Source organism: Mastomys coucha, unplaced genomic scaffold (assembly GCF_008632895.1).
Source record: "Mastomys coucha isolate ucsf_1 unplaced genomic scaffold, UCSF_Mcou_1 pScaffold18, whole genome shotgun sequence".
Taxonomy (NCBI): domain Eukaryota; kingdom Metazoa; phylum Chordata; class Mammalia; order Rodentia; family Muridae; genus Mastomys; species Mastomys coucha.
The window spans coordinates 41,421,631-41,435,777 of NW_022196900.1; the positions used below are offsets into that span (position 1 = coordinate 41,421,631).

Sequence of the window (14,147 nt, forward strand, 5' to 3'; positions counted from 1 at the left end):
ATATATATATATATATATATATATCGTATGTCCCTGTTCCCTTGAGCTGATGATATATATTCTTCACAGATGCTTTTAGAGCCTCCCATTTTCAGATAAGACAGAGGATCAGGAGGTCAGTGTTTTCCCCATGCAGATAGCCTATAAATAATAGAGCCAACATGTAGATAGATTCAACCTGGGAATCCACAGACCAAAGGCAAGGAAGTCCCCAGCACCAAGTACCACTTCTGGCTTCTAACAGTAATGATGTAGGACAAGCAACAGTTATATGTTTTCAGATTAAATAGTTCAGGTATCTGGGCTTTCCAAGTTTCATAGTTACTTTTTTGGGTAATTCTCTTGAATAAACACTTCACTTTCTTAATTATGTGATCCTAGGTTGAGTAATGTCCTCTTTAGCTGTTCTAACCACTTGGTAAAGTCAGTTATAGCTAACATCTGCAAATGCCTACAAGCAATAGACATGCAAAACTACTTTGATTACTAATTTGTATTTGATGTAATGCCTGTATATTAATCTCTGTATTTTTGTATTTCCAACAGCTATCACAGTATAAGTCCTTAATTCAATTAAAGTTACTCACTTCTAGAGTAAGAATAGTAAACTACCCCATTATTATTGATGTGGAAAAGCAAACAGTTTTATGACACCTTTCCCATTTACTGAAAACTTTTTTGTATATAGTATGGTATGTGTGTCTGTGTGTGTCTGTGTCAGTGTGTCTTCACATGTGTGTAAGAGTGCATGTGTGCCTATGTATACGGAGGCCTGAAGTTGACATTAGCCATCATCCCTGACAGATCTCTGCTTTTTTTTTTGATGCATGGTCTCTCCCTGAACCCAGAGTTCATAGACCCCTCACTAGCCTAGCCATCAGTTCTGCCTCTGGCTCCCAGTTTTCAGACTAAGGAGAGCTCCATTCTTACTTGGATTGTTTACATAGGTTCTGAGGCTCCAAACTCTGGTCCTCATTCTTCCATGGACATACTTTATCCATGAACCCTTAGCCAGGAACCCTTTGTTATACAATCTACAGTCCTAAGAATCATCCCCTGCCCCATAGGGGCTGAAAGAAGTAGAACTTAACCTGACAAATTGCAAATTGCAAAATTCAGTTTAGTCCTAGTACTGACACATAAAGTGTTATTAACCAGAGAGATTAATGGAAAGAGCTTAGTTCTGAATTAGTACAGCAAGACATGGAGAAGCAATTGTAGGTGGGAAGGAAGAGCTTATAACAAAGTGAAAAAGCTGGAAAACACAGAAAGACACATGGAGCAAAGCACGTAGCTTGACTGTCAGAAAAAAAATAAGTCAGCACTTAAAAATGTTAGAGGTGTCAGACATTTTTATTACAATATTCATCATATAAAATAAACTGATTGTAGTGGTTGCTTTAGAAAATCAACCACAAAATAAAATTATACATATTAATCTAGAAATGTAGACATTGACACAAATTAACAAGTCCACGCTGACGGCTGTATTATTTCATCAAGTATTAACTAAACACTGAAACCTTCCTAGATACGAGGCATCAGGAGAATTAGCAATAAGACAAGCACAGAGTCCAGGTTTACCCCTCTCCTTCAGACGACTACTTTACTCCATCACACCCTCCCCTCCTCCTTTCTTTTTGTATTCCAATATAACACAGAGAATCTAACTTTCTTTTCCTACTGTTTTGACAAAATACTCTAAACGACAACTCAAGAGAGAAAGGTTTCTTTCAGTTCACATTTCAAGGGTCCATTCTGTCCTGGCAAAGCAGTCAAAGCAATACAAGTTTGAAACAGATGACTATGGTATGATGACTAGAAAATCAGAAAGCAAAGAGTCCTCGTGCCCGTGCTCAGACTCAGAAGCAAGGAGCCATCAGTGCCTGTGCTCAAACTCAGAAAGCAAAGAGCATCAATGCCTGTGCTCACACTCAGAAGCAAGGAGCCATCAGTGCCTGTGCTCACACTCAGAAGCAAAGAGCATCAATGCCTGTGCTGAGACTCAGAAGCAAAGAGCATCAATGACTGTACTCAGTTCACTCTTTCTTTTTTCTACAGTGAGGGATCAAAACCCAAGAATTGGTGACACCTACTTTAAGATGGGTCTTCCCACTAAAGTTTAACCTAATCAAGAAAATACTCCACAGGTGTGCTGAAATGCTTGTCCTCTGAGTATTTCTACATCTTGTCAAGGTGCCAGCCGGCAGTAGTCATCACACGGGCTTGACACATGCTAGAAAAGCACTCTAGGCCACACTCCTCACCATCAGATAAAATAAGACACTGGTATTGTTCAGCGTGATCAAGCATGAAGCTTTGTTTCTTACAGTTTTTACTGTTAGAAGAATTCTTAAACATCATAGTACCTTTTTAAATGCTCATGTTTCCAACCGTACACCTCTTGCTTTCCTATGTGTACATTTTGCATCACCTTTTTCTCCACAAACAATTTAGGGACCTGTGTTTACATGTTTTCCGATCTAATTTCAATCTTTTTAAAATTAAAGGTGAATACCCAAACAGTATAAAAATCTTCATTTGCCTGGCATGGCGACTGAAAGCACAAGAATGGCAGAGAATAAGGACACAAGCCTACCATTGGAGCCCAAGCAGAATGGATGGCCCAGCACCTTACTGTGATGTGCTAGGCACCCAACATTATCATCTGGAATAATAGGAATCTGAAGATGAGACCCATCAACCTCACCCTGGAGGATGAACAGAGAACAGAAGACATCCAGAAGAAGGAACAGATTTTCTTGCTGAGAAAAGGATACTTGCTTACGCAAGAAACCATGAAGAATGCAAAAGATCATATGGCAGCATGCTGACAGCTCTCAGTGACATAATAAGAGGAGCCAGGAAGGCAGCACCTCCATGACCTGCCTGGAACTGCTCTGCAGGCAAAGCAGAGCATACAAGGCAGAAAGCTGAAAAATGGGACACCTTAAAACTTACTTTATATTTAAAAAAAACAATTTTGGCAATAGGGTAAATAATTTACTAGAGAAAGAAAAAAAAACAGTGGTGCTACAACAACACACAACAGAAAAACAAAACAAACAAAGCAAAAACCACTGGGGATGCAGCATAGGGGACTAGCAAAAATAAAACAGACAGACAGACCTCTTCATCACAACAACTCAAAAGGGCTCTGTCAAATCCAGGAGCAGAGGGCAGAGGAGACAGGTAAATGATATTAACAGAGGCTGACTCTCAGCACTGTTAATCTGAGACTAGATGGACAGTGAGATCATTAGCTGAAAGAGTAGCAGCTAGGAAGAGGGATTTCACATCTTGCTAGGCTGCTGGAAATGCGCTCCTTATAAACACAGTGAATTTGAAACGGTCCTATAAAATGTCAAATGATACCAGATAAATTGCAGCAAAGCACAATTGCTCATTCAGTTGTTTCCTTTTTCTTTTGGAGATGTAACTACAGCAGACTAAACCTTGACAAATGGGCTAGATAATGCACAGAGTAGACACTGCACAAACATGCGCTGAATGACACCAAGAGGAGATACTGCACAAATGTGCGTAAATAACCAATTATTCAATAAAACAACCTGAGGATGGACAGATAGTGGTGAAGGCAGTCAATGTTTTTGCAGAGGACCTGGATTCAGTTCTCAGTGCCTACATGGTGTTTTAAACCATGCATAACTTCGGCTCCTGAACAGCCAATACCTTCTTCTTAACTCCAAGGAAACACATATAGTGCACATATATACATGTAGTCAAAATACTGGTGCACACATAAAAAGGTTTTTAAGAGTTTAAAGAAGGAAAATAACTTGGGGACATCAGGGGTCTCTAAACGGTTGCTCAACATAAAGACTAATGAAGAAGGCAAAGGTGAAGAAGAGAATAGAAAATTGAGTTTAGAATGAAGGGGGGGAGGGGGGATCAAGGGGGGAAAGGAAGGGAGGGAAGGACGGAGGGAGAGAGAGACAGAGAGATGGGGGGGAGACAGAGACAGAGAGACAGACCTTGGACACACAGCTCTAAATGGATGTATCTATCTGCTCCTTCCCCTCAGACCTCAGGGAACCTGTGGAAGAGGAGGTAGAAAGAGAGTATAAGCCTGAGAGGATGGAGGACACTAGGAGAAAAGGGCCCTCTAAATCAACTGAGCAAAGCTCCAAGGAACTCACAGAGACTGAAGCAGCATGCACAGGGCCAATATGGGTCTGCACCAGGTCCTCTGACTATAATAGCTTTCAGTTTAGTATTTTTATAAGATTCCTGAGTGGGTCTCTGATGCTTGTGCCTTCTCTTGTGGCTCTTTTCCTTTTGTTAGTTTGCCTTCTCCAACTTTGATATGATGGTTTCTGTTTTATCTTATTATATTTAATTTTGTTATGTTGCACTGTTATCTCTTAGAAGCCTGTTCTTTCCTAATGAGAGACAGAAAGGGTGTGGACACAGAAAAGAGGGGAGGTGGGAAGGAACCTGGAGAAAAAGAGGGAGGGAAAAGTGTAATCAGGATATAGTGAATGAGAAAATAAACTATTTATAATAAAAAGGGGTGGAGACTTGAGGTTAGAAATCCAAGAGAAACAGATATTTGAAAATATAATACTAGATGTAAGAATTATCCTAGTGGTAAACTCCATTAGTCTCTTTATGCTGGAGCATGCTGAACAAACCGATTTATAAAACATTAATGCTGCCAAACACTAGGCAGGCTACAGTATTAATATTCAATTAAGCCAGATCTGGTGACACAAATCACAAATCTCCACTACTCAGGATGATCAGAAGTTCAAGGCCATCCTACAAAATTTAGATAACCTTTCTCAAAGTGAAGGTGGGGGTTGGGCACTCGAAGGTTCAGAGTAGGGAGTTTACTGTTTGATATACATACATATACATATACAATACATATACATATACATAAATATGTATATATCAAATATGACTCATTTGATAGAACTTTAGTTCTTGCATTAATTTTAAAAAATACTAATAGGAGATAATCTTGATAATTAATAGGGAAATCAAAACACTCTAATAAAAGTCAGTTATCTAAAGGGTATATTTAACATCCTACCAGAATAAGCAATACTCCTGTAAGCCCCAAGTTCACATATCATGAAATGATATCTAAGAGAGAAGAGATCGAAGAGAGAAAATCTGCCATGATCTTAGTCACTAAACCAAAGCAAATTTACTTTTGGATCTTCTTAATTATAAAAGCACACCCAGGAAGAAGATCAAATACAACTAGGAGCATTTTCCACGATCTATACTAAATACTTGCTAGACAGAACCTAGACTCCTCTGAGAGCAGAGATGTTTTGCCTAAATCCTACAATAATAAGCTCAGTCCTTTGGAGCCAAGACTGTTAGGAGCAAATTCAGCAAAGGGTGGCAATGTATATCTTGCTGGCAAGGTTCCAAGTAGTTCAGATAAGGAAAAACTTATTTAAGAATATAAGGTAATATGACCCTGAACACGAACTTTAGGTATGTCAAGATAAATTAGCATCAATTCAGTGCCCTAATTACTGATTCGCTAGCATGATAAACTACACTAGCTGCCAAATGCAGTTCTCTAGGAATCTTGTGGTTCACCTTGACAAGTGGGTTTTTTTTTCTCTCTGGAAAAAAAAAAAAAAACAACTTTTTTTTGCTTTTTCAATAAGCATGCCTTTTTACTTAAATAACTCATCTACCACTTTACTATATTCATTTACTATATTTTACTAACACTAAAAGACCACGTATGATATTACAATGCTGTTTTCAGTGTTTTCTATTACACTTTCAATAAGGGGTCAGAAAGTAGAAACAAACACATAAAGACTAAAATTGAGCCAGCTGGGCAGGTGGCCTATGCCTGTCTTCCAAGCACTTCTAAGGCTTAGGACAGACAGTCCCAGCCTGGCCTTGAGACCTTTTCTCAAAACACCAAGAACATGGGCTGGAGAGATGGGTCAGCAGCTAAGAGCACCGACTACTCTTCTGAAGGTCATGATTTCAAATCCCAGCAACTACGTGATGGCTCACAACCATCTGTAATGAGATCTAATGCCCCTTCTGGGGTGTGTACTTACATATAATAAATACATCTTTAAAAAAAAAGTCTTAAAGAAAAAAACCACCAAGGACAGAACAACCCAAGAAAGGCTCAACGAGTGCAGCCAACAGAATGCTTTGTCCAGGCAGGATGAAGCCACTTCTTTTACTGCATCTTCCTCATAGCTTAGATGCATGATTTAAAGTGCTATATTTATCAACATGGTAGCCAGGAGCCAGCATATCTATTTAGCTTTAGAGATATAGCAAATTCTAAATGATGATATTCTGTGTATAAAACATAGCAATACCTGTGGAAACGTTTTTGTTTTGAAAAAAGGAAGACAAATACTTTATCTGTAGTTGATATTTTATTGCAAAATTAAATAACATTTTGAATAAGGTCTTCTAAACAAAATATACTTTTAAAATAAATTTCATCTATTTTTACATTTCTCTTTATTATGGCTCCTAAGAATTTTTTAAATTATGTATTTTAGGTGGTTCTGGGTTAAGAGCATTTGTTGCTCTTGCACAGCACCAGGTTTCTGTTTCCAGCATCTGTAATCAGTTGGCTCACAACTGCCTGTCACTCTAGTTCCAGAAGATAGGACACCTTCTTCTGGTCTCTGCATGAGCCTACAGGAACCTGCATCTGCACATGCACACAACACACACACACACACACACACACACACACACACACACACACACACACCTATCTGTCGCCTAAAGTCTAACCACTTGAGGTATTCATTTCTTCTTGGAAGTAAAATTAGAAGCATTGATTTTATGTGTCTGGCCTTTCTGCCAGTAAATCTATCTTTTGTTGTTTTAATTTATAGTTCTCAACTGTAGATCCTAAAAGGTTCTACATCTATAAGAGAATAAATAAATATACTATAATTGAATAGTGAAAGTACAAAAGAATCCTAAGTCATTAAAATCTCCTTAATTGCTTGGCGGTGGTGGTACAAGCCTTCAATCCCAGCACTTGGGAGGCAGAGGCAGGCAGATTCCTGAGTTCGAGGCCAGCTTGGTCTACAGAGTGAGTTCCAGGACAGCCAGGGGTACACAGAGAAACTCTGTCTCAAAAAACCAAAAAAATAAAAAATAAAATAAAATCTCCTTAATTGTATATCCGTGTTCAGTGAGAGCAATGAACAGAATGAAATTGTAACTCTAACTTTAAATTACTTTAGTATGAACTCTAAAATAATTACATAGTAAAAAAGCTATAGCCTTCTGTATAATCAATTCATTCAGTTTAGTTAAGATCTGTGAGTTCCAGCTCATTTGCAGTGATAGAGCACACTGCTGGTCCCTGAAGAAGGGGTGTGGGTAGGTAAGGGAGGCAGAAAAAAAATAAAAGGGTCATAAGGAAACTTTTTAGGGTAACAAATATGTTAAATAGCCCCATGCCTCCCTAAGAAAACAAGAACCTCCAGGGTTGAACAAATATTCATGCTAGAAAGCAATACTTCAGCCCCAGATGACCTATCCTGTTGTCTCCAATCAGCTATAAAAAAGACTAAAAATGCTTGCTGACTTAGCCTCATCCAATCAATACTCAACAACCTTCAATCAATAAGTAACATTGCATTATTGTACATGTGTACATGCATCTACACATGTATCAATGCATGTACACATCCCTGTGTATGCTTGCCTAGCATGTATGTACACATCCCTGTGTATGCTTGCCTATGTGAGTGAGTTGCATGAGCCTGTAGGAACCAGAGGTATACCTTAGGTGTTTTCCTTTATCACTCTCTGTATTCGAAATAAAGTCTTTTACTGAACTTAAGAGTTGCTTTAGCTAGCTGGTCAATAAGCTCCAGGGAGCCTCTCTACCCTTGACTGAATGTATGGCCCTGCTATTATCTTTTACATGGATGGTGGGGATCTCCACCTTTGATTCCCATGATTAGAAGGTCCCAAGAAAACTGTGAACATTATAGAGAAAGAGAAGGGGGACCAGGAAACACTCTACTAAACTCTTCACATGTACACAATCTCTCAATCTCTCAATCTCTCTCTCTCTCAATCTCTCAATCAATCTCCCTCCCCGCCTTTCTCTCTCTGTCTCTCATTGAGACAGGGTCTCAATATATAGCCTTGGCTGACCTGGAACTCTCTATGTAGATCAGGCTAGCCTCAAATTTACAGAGATCTGCCTCCCTAGTACTGGGATTAAAGGTGTACACCACCACACCTGGCCTTAGATTAATTTCTTAATTTGCACAGAAGTCATTCTTAGAATATTCTCAGATAAAAGGTGGTAAGTAACCTTACATCTAAGTAAATACAGTATTTTCTTAAAGTCTTTGAACTGCAAAGTACATATTTCTCTGACATAATAAAAGAATAGTAGTCCATTTTATTAATTTTTTTTGCCTTAAGTTTTATTTAAAGGTCTCTTGGATGAGTTATATATTATCATTTCTTATCTCTCTCTCTCCCTCTCTCCCTGTTTTTCTCTCACACATACCCACACAAAACTAAGCTACCTTTTCCATTCATATCTATTACCCTTCAAAAGGAATCATGAAAGCTACAATTTCATATATATGTCTATATATATGTAATTAATTTATGTATTAATTAATAGAAGAAAAGATCTATCTACTATGTAATCAGAACTACTAATGGTAAATATTCAACAAAACCTAATTGTTTTTCATTAAAATGTGTGTGTGTGTATTTAATTTACTGTATGTGCTTTTCATCTTTCTTACAAATGTTTCCTTTCTCACTTTTCCCTCATGCATTTATTTATAACATCTTAGACCTGGAGATAAAATAGTTTTATAAGAATATTAGATAAATAGAGATAAGAATTCCCTAAACCCAACAAGTCTAACTACCATGGGCAGAAAGATAAAGGGAGGAAAGAAAATGCAAGAATGTTCGTCTCCATTTGCTCTGTTGTTTCATTGGTTTTTCTTCACCCTGATGACCAGGACTAGAAGAATGGCTTTTGCCTGCCTCTAAATCATCAAACATAATCTCAACATTCTAAGGAGAGCTTTTGTCACCTGATTACATATGATTACCCTGCCTTTTGAATCTTCTATTTTTTTTCTAAGACAGAGAAAAATTCAAAAGGGGAAAAGATTATGACAAAGATTAGGCCACAAAACACTCATGAGACAGTTTCTAAATCAATAAAATAGTACTAGGTGTAATAGTGTGCTCCTACACAATTCCAGCACCACAGAGGTGGAGGCAGAGGAATGAAGAGTTCAAGGCCAACCTCAGTCACACAGTGAATCAGAGGCCAGCTGAGGCTACATCAGACCCTGCCTCAAGATGCAGGAAGTCAATTAATTAAGCAAATTGTGTTGTATTAATCAAACACAAAATCATCATGTTTACATTAATACTTTCTTCTTTAATGAATCTGTTTTACTACTTTTAAGGCTTAGAAATAATTTAAGAAAATTATGTTTTTATGCATAAACACTAAAAAGAACTAATGTTCTATCTTCAAAAAGGAAAAAGGCCCTAGATATACAGTACCCAGTTAACAGTTACAGAAAGCAGTAGGCCTTGGGCCAGAGATCAAATAGCCTTTCCTCAAATAGCCGTCTCCCTTTCTCACCAAGCATCATATTACCTCAGTAATGCTCAGACTACCCAGCAGCCTCCTCTCTGATCTCTCTCCTTTACCCCAGGCCAGCCTACTCTTCTGGTTCTAATCAGTTTACAGGCTGGATTTCTCCAAGAACTTCCTTACAGGATAAGGAACACATCTTCTTCCTACAAACTCATGGGAAATCCAATCCTTAGTTCCTAAGCATATGACTATATTTGGATAGTTTCTTTAAAGAAGTAATTAAGGTTAGATGGGGTAATCAGTGGCCTTAATCTAATGAGACCAGGCATCCTCTTAGGAAGAAAATAGGCCAACACACAAAAAGAAAAAATACAGAGAAGTCATCATCTACAAGGCAAGGAGATAGAAACCAGCCAACCAAATGCCACACTTGTTGATTGCTGTCCCCTGGGAACCAAGGATATCACTTCCTGTTATCACCAGCACATATATTATAGTTCTCCAGCTGTCAAGTCCATTACACCAGACTGGGAATGGGATGCCATTTAATGCACACACACACACACACACACACACACACACACACACACACACAGTGGCTATGAAAGCAAGCAATGGGTAGATGCCAGAAGAGTTTTGAAGTACATGACAGGAGAGCCTAGATTGCCTTAGAGGGACTGCTGATAAATACAAGGACAATCGGATGACTTTTCTGAGATCACAGACAGAGTGACAAACACTGAGAAAAAACAAAACTCTGCCTACACATCCATTCTTCCTACGGCTTTCCCTTCATCACTCACACACTTCCCCTTGACCTAAACCTTCAATTCTACTCTAGAAAGATACAAACTGACATCTTCTCAAGTTCCTGCCACCCACCCCCTTCCTAACCATTTCACCTCCAGGTCTATGCTCTCTTCATAATGAAAAACACCAACAGCAAAACTATTACCACTTCATCATATACAGCAACCTGAGACCCTTCGGCTGCTTTTTTTTTCTTTTTTAAATGAATCTCAAGACCTTTCTATTCTTCCCTGTGATCAGTGAAGACATCAAGCTTCCAGAATGCTATTTTGTATTTATTTGGTATGCCTACTTCTGACCCACCCCTAGCCCTGCCAGTACCTAATCCAATGCAACAAGTCTCCAAAGTTCCCGTTACTAATTACTACCTACCACCTTGGATATGGAAGGCACCTGGTTAATTAGCACTGATTTCTCCTGCCCACTTTTCCTCCCATGGAGCCCCCCTAGAATTATCTAACTAATTACAATATAACAATTTTGCCATACTAGTTTCTCATATTTCTGTAACTACTGTTGAGTACACAAAGCTTAAACTTAAGAGAGAAAAGTACCTTTCTTATCAGCGAACTGATGCTTGAAACAATGTAACTATCCCCAAGAAAATTCTACCTAAGGCCAAATGTCCATTTTTACAAACCCACTGAAGGGAGACACATCCGGTAGACAATCTAGCCATCCTGATTTCACTAAGAACTCATCTAATTCTTTATTCTCGAGTGTAGATATTTCTCTGGCAGATGGGGGGTTAAACTTTACAGTATTTGGAGGCATATCCAGTCCTATATGTCAACTCTGCCTCAAAGTATTTGATGAAATTCAGAGTATGTTGGTCATATTTATAAATGTAAAATGTGGAGCCAACCTGCAACTCAATCAACTCAGTCAACTCTCTGAGGACAGACTTGGGGCGTACTCTGCAGAACGATCTTTTTCTAACTCAGGTCAGTTACCTTTGCAGCAACTCATTGTTGCTCAGACGCTTCCAGACGCCCCTAGTCTTACCTCCAAACCATGTATCCAAGATTTCATTTGTAAACCATTTTGCCTACTTGAGTTAAATGTTGAAAGTGCCAACCAGCACTGAATCAATGCAAATTTGTATTTCTGAAATTATCTCTCTAGTACTTTCCAACCTACAACAAAGTATACTGTTTAGAAAGCCTTTACTCCCTCAAGGTATTTCTGATTTAAAAAGTATCTGAAATTCAAAGACACCCCTAGGAATTCAGTAGATCATTTTCTGGGTGTCAGGAATTTGGAGCACCCTAAAAACAAACTTAACTCCCTCACCAAACCACCATCAGGGTTCTGCGGTAAAATTAGAATGTGGTAAAGGAAGAAAGAAAACCAGAAAAAAACTAGAAGAATCCTTTCTTCCTTGGAAGAACAGGTGAAAGACACAGCACACATGCGCTATTATCAATATGCTGAAAATGTTCCATCAATTTTTTTTTTTTTTTTTTTAACAAATGGGGTAAGGAAAATAAGACAAATTACAGAGCATCCCAAATTAGCTTTCCTCTATCCAGGGACACATAATAGTCCAGGTGCACTTATCCAAAACTTTATATTAGAAGTTGAAATCACAAGCGTTCAAAGTTTAATTTTATTAGGAGTTTCAAATGCAATTGCTAATCTGGATTCTATCAGCCTCTAAATCTGCAATATACTAAACTGGATACTTTGATCGTTATAAAATCTTCATTATCTCTGAACAAATTCTACCTGCAAAACCTCCCATACCCCTAGAACCAATTCTCCCTCTGTTCCCAGATTACTCATTTATAAAGGGTATCCTAAGTGAAGGTCTATGGACACACAAAGGTGATGTCAACTGCACAGCTGTCCTACAGCACAGGATGAGGTGGCCTGGGCCAGTTCACAGATTCATCCCCTCAAGACACTGAAACAACACGGAGAGGAGTTTTCCCTCTGGCTGATGAAGTCACCATCCTCTTATCAGATGCTAGAAGGAAACCCCAACCTCCGCCCGCAGGCCTGCGTATCCTCGGCGTCCTCCTCCCCACGCCGAGCAGCCCCCTCGCGCCCGCCCCGGCTGCCACCGCCCCCTCCTCCTCCTCCCCGCCGCCAATGACCCGGGAAGGAACTGCCCAGTCCACGAGCCCTAGAGAACAGCAGTCCTGGGTGCACCATCGCGCGCTACAAAGTAGGGCTCCGACACAAAGCGCCTCCCGCACGCTCCCCCACCCCCACCAGGCCCGGGCCCTCCCGCACTCCCGAGGCCCGCGCACAGCAACAGGCGCGCAGGCCGCGGGGAGAGCACGGCGGGGAGCGCGCAGCCGGGGAAACTTCCAGAGTCCCGGGGGCAGGGCTCGGGCGGGGCCGCTTACCCGGCTCGGCGGCCTGGCGGGGACTCCCCCGGTGGGCAGAGCGCTCGGCTCCTCTCAGCTGTAGTCACGGCCCGCGGAACTCCGTGTGGCGCGAACGCTCACGCGTGGCCGGAGAACCGGAGCCTGCGGCCGGCTAGCCTTGCTGCGCGCGGACCAGGCTCCCGGAGGCCGCGGGGCTGCGGGAAGCCGTGACGCTGGCGGGGTGCGCTGGCCAATCAGGGGCGCGGCCCAGCCGCCGCCGGGATGGAACGACCAGCGTCTGGGCCTCCAGGCCAGCGTGGGTGACCGACAGCGCGAAGGCGGTGGGGCGTGGGGCAGGCTCCTAAATGTGACTTCCAAAGGAAATGCCTTTTCTTTTCTTTTCTTTTTTTTTTTTTTAAGTATAACATTTCACAAATATTGGCGCGGGAAATACTTGCACTCCAGTGTGGCTGATATTTTTATCAAAAAAAAATTGAATTGGGCTAAGAATGAAGTTTTTGTGTTTTATGCTCCCGGCCCCCTGCACTGGTAGTCTCTAGTTGCAGTTCTCCTAGTTCTTGGTGAGGACTGCCCTCAGCATTCCTGGCCTGTTGAGAAACGAGGTGGCCAAGGGAAGCCCTTTTTTGAGAAGTTACTTAGCACATCAAGATGCATTCTTAGCCTGGTGAGCCAATTAAAAGAAGTGCTCAGAGATGTCTGCTGCTGGGAAGGGGGGGTGGGTTGCCCCTTTCTGTTTTATTCCTTTTACAATTGTCTTTCTGTTGGCCTCAGCTCTGGAGTCCCACAATCCATCCCCAACCCCACACCCGTTAAAGAAAGTACAGCTCGCTCCCTCTCTTGTTTTCTAAGTCTAATATTAGGGTGTACAAGTTAAAACTCTCAGACTTTAAAATACTTACAAGAATTGCGTTGTAATTTTATTTTGTCTACTAAAAAGCAATTTTGCGTTTCTCTAACATTTACTAAATATTAAAGGAGGAAGCATGGAGAATGCACAAGAATGAAAGTGATGTCTTTCAATGAATATTTTTGCTTGCTGATGTGAGTTGATTAAAGTGGTTTCAGCGTCTTGGGTGGAGAAAATTCAGGGCCCAAGCCTCGGATCCCCTTGGTCCACAAATACGAATCAGCATAGATTTGACATGCAGGAAAATTCGAACTCTGACTGGATGTCTTCAGAGTTTGTAGATATGAATCAGTTCTAGGATTTTTGAAAATGAAGATGTAGTTAGGCTGAAGGACAGTTCATCCCATCTTTCTCTCCCAGAGCATTTATGGGAATCTCTTCTGTCAGCCTTCCCATCTTCGAACCAAAGACAAAGGAAAAGAGAAGGGGGTGGGGTTAGAGGTAGGGATGGAGGCTCTAACCACAGTTCTGGATCACAGCCATGGAAGAGACCCTGACTTCTGGGCCG

General features: G+C 40.6%; 1 protein-coding gene across 7 annotated transcripts in view; it reads right to left on the reverse strand.

Moving 5' to 3' along the window:
* Window positions 1-13,010, reverse strand: part of Mpdz (multiple PDZ domain crumbs cell polarity complex component) — a 157,290-nt gene extending 144,280 nt beyond the window's left edge. For all 7 annotated transcript variants that reach the window (XM_031377738.1, XM_031377742.1, XM_031377740.1 and 4 more), the window contains exon 1: window positions 12,751-13,010. The gene's annotated coding sequence lies outside the window, so the exon portion shown is untranslated. The remainder of the gene's footprint in view (window positions 1-12,750) is intronic.
* Between the last annotated feature and the right edge of the window lie 1,137 nt (window positions 13,011-14,147).